This window comes from Melopsittacus undulatus, chromosome 13 (genome assembly GCF_012275295.1).
Source record: "Melopsittacus undulatus isolate bMelUnd1 chromosome 13, bMelUnd1.mat.Z, whole genome shotgun sequence".
Classification (NCBI taxonomy): domain Eukaryota; kingdom Metazoa; phylum Chordata; class Aves; order Psittaciformes; family Psittaculidae; genus Melopsittacus; species Melopsittacus undulatus.
The window spans coordinates 12,049,470-12,052,826 of NC_047539.1; positions in this window are offsets into that span (position 1 = coordinate 12,049,470).

Here is a 3,357-nt window from a genome sequence, read left to right on the forward strand (position 1 = left end):
GGTGTCTAATTATACTTCTTTCTTGTGGTATCTGTAGGCTGACACTGCTACAGGATGCTAATTGCCTAATCTATGGCTTCTAATTTAAAATCACTGCTAAATTTGTTTAAAAATCCATTCTGGATTGAAATTAATTTCTCTCTGCCCTCCATTCCCCAGCCCAAAGCAAAGAAAGAGCTAAGAGAGAAAAAAGAAGTATCTCTGCTTTTGCCATAAATGGGCTGTTTTTCTTTGTATTCATAGTGAATTCCTGAGTTGCAGTACTGTATGGTAACTCAAGTGACAGTCTTCACCCCCACAGTAGTAACTTTATTATCCCAGTGGCAAATAAATGGCAAATGAAGTAGTGCTCTCTTACTTTGATGGCAGCCTCTCTACTTTGTTCCCTTTATTACCGCAATGGTAATCGTCTGGTTTGTAACTTGCAAAAATGAGCCTAGAATCAACTTTACACAAACATGGCAAATTTCCATGTATATTTTGATGTTCCATTCCCTTTTTACGGGGCAGATTGGAATATTGAGCTAATAATGAGAATTCCTTACAAGTTCATCAGCTCCCAGTAGAAGGCAAAGGGAAAGAGTGAGGCGGATACAGCCGCTGGGGAGGTGACAATCCATAATTCCAGAGTGTTAAGAAGGCTGAAACTTAGATCAGTGGCAGCAGGAAGAGGGTTTCTGCTCAGTCAGGAAGGGGCTTTGCTGATGGGAAGTTTGAGTGACATGACAGCCAATGCAGCAGCAGACAGCAGTGTACACGAGTCCAGCCACAAGGCACTAAAACTCTTTCTGTTGGCTTTTTTTCCCAGTTTTTTTGAAGAGTGCATATATGTATTTCCTAAATTTATATATTATATATTATATTGAATATATAATTACCTATAATGTATATTTAAAGAATGATCTTTCTTTTGGAAGGTGTTTTCAGGGTTTTGAAATGCAGAGCAAGTGAGCAATAGGAGCTACTGTGCTTAGGAGGGGTTAACCACCTGTAGAAGCAGAGGTTGAGGAAAACTGCTTTTCTGGTTTTGGGTTGTAGGTCTGTGGTTTTTTTTCATTTCTATAGAATTGGGCTTTATTGCTGGCTTATTTCCCTTTGCAGTTCACTTCCTGTGCTTCCGTGAATGAGGGAAACACTGTTTCAGGATGAGTTGTCAGAGGTGTAGCTTGTGGGATGTGCAAATTCTGCTGTGCTGGGCATTGTCCACTTTTGTATGCTGAGTTTCATAAAAAATGGGAGAGTCCAGAGCAGAGCAAGAATATTCTAGCACCTTGAAAACACAACCTGTGGCCAAGCTCATAGAATCATAGAATAGTTAGGGTTGGAAAGGACCTTAAGATCATCCAGTTCCAAGCCCCTGCCATGGGCAGGGACACCTCACACTAAACATATCTCCAAGGCTTCATCCAGCCTGGCCTTGAACACTACCAGGGATGGAGCATTCACAATCTCTCTGGGCAACCCATTCCAGTGCCTCACCATGCTAACAGTAAAGAATTACTTCCTTATATCCAATCTAAACGTCTGCTGTTTGAGTTTCAACCCGTTACCCCTTGTCCTATCACTGCAGTCCCTAATGAATAAACTTGGCCTTTTTGATGTAGAGAAGAGATTCGTATTTGCAAATAGACAAAAGATGGCTGCAAGGAGGAGTAAAGTAAGTTGTTATCAAATTTGTGGTGGATAGAAAGAGAAATGAGTAGTTTAAATTGCAGCAGAGCAGCCTCATGGTATAGAGTGAGTGAGATAAATTCAGCTGCTGAAGGGCTGGTGGAGCTCTGGGCTGCCTCAGTGTGCTGAGGAATTAAACCTAGGGAGATCTGGAGCAGGAGTATGTCAGCAATGACAACAGGGATGTAACTGAGCTTTTCTGGGAGATGGATTAGCTGACCTTTGAGGTTCATGCCAGCCATGTGATTCTGCTGTTACATTGATGATGCTCTTGAGAAAGATGCTGCTTTTTTTTTTCCTGGCTCTTATTTTTTATTTATTGCTTAAAATACAGTTTGAGCAATTGAACTGCCTTTTCCCAGAACATGTAGTGGAATGATGTTAAGAGTAACAAAACTAAACCATTAGGCTTCTGTTAACTTCTACTTGAACTGCCATAGGTAAAGTAGTAGCGTAGTGTGTAATAGTCTCTTGCTAATCTCACTTAGGCACAGTGAAAGGATGGTGTTTTGAGCTCTTAGAATTCATTTCACAGCTAGGCAACTGTGAGAGCAAAGCAGGGGTTCATAGAGCGATTGTATCCCAGAAAACAGTCACATCTGTTTCATTCTGAAGGTGTGTGAAGTGCCAGATGCTGTGCTTTGGGGACCTGTAATAGCTCAGCTCAGCATCTGGCTGTGGAGGTCACCTAGTTGTGGTTAAGAAGTAGTGCTTGATAATTATGTAGCGGGCAAAAACAGCAGGAAAAGACTCCTAAAAGGAAAGTGCTGACTACCTAAGAATCTTCTCTGTGCAGGCCTGGGTTGTGTTTGGTGCTTTTAATGGTTTGGGGCTCCTTTAGGTAAGTGTGCTTCCACTTGGAAGAAAAGTTGAAGTGTACTGAAACAGCTCAAAACATTTTACTTATGTGTGCAGTTCTGCATTGGAACGTCCCCATTCTTCAGCTTTAATTCCTCTTTCTATCACTATTTGATGGAGGGGTTTGGGATGATGGTCGTGGGCGTTTCTCCTTGGATTTTGATCTGTAATTTGATTTAGATTTCAGCTCTCATAGCTGAAGATGTTGGGAGCTTCTGTAAACTGACAGCCTGAAAAAGTTGGAAGGGGTGAACAGGAATGTTCAGCTGAAGTTCCCAACCACATTTACTTTGCCAACAGCAAATGAACAAGGGCACTCTTGGCATTTGGGAATCTGGCAAAAGGTACTTCAGAAACCCTTTCAAACTGACAATAATCAAAATTTAGAATATTTCACTCTTCTGTCTTTATTTGAAGAATTTTTACAGTTTGGTCTTTGGCATAATGTTGAAGCTTAACAAATGCTGGCATTTGAAAGCAGCCTGTTCTGTGCTCTAATTGTGATAACTACCTACCTAATGTGCTTTCCTTTTCCCATTCCAGGAAAACAGAGGGAAGGGTGTTATATCTAAACCCTTGAATTTCCTGTAAAAATACTCAGTAGGGATAAATGAGTATCTGATTAACCAGTGTAACTTGGTTTTGTCTTCCATAGAACACTTATCTCTGAACTGTGGCAGTATCTCTGTACGAAGATTGTCCTGTCTCCTTGAAAAGCGCAAACCTAGAGTCACATGGCTCCATGTGAAGATGTGGCTACTACAGAGACAAAAACCCTTGATTTTCTGAAGGAGTTTAGGAAATGAAAGCAGCAGACTTTTGGGAGAT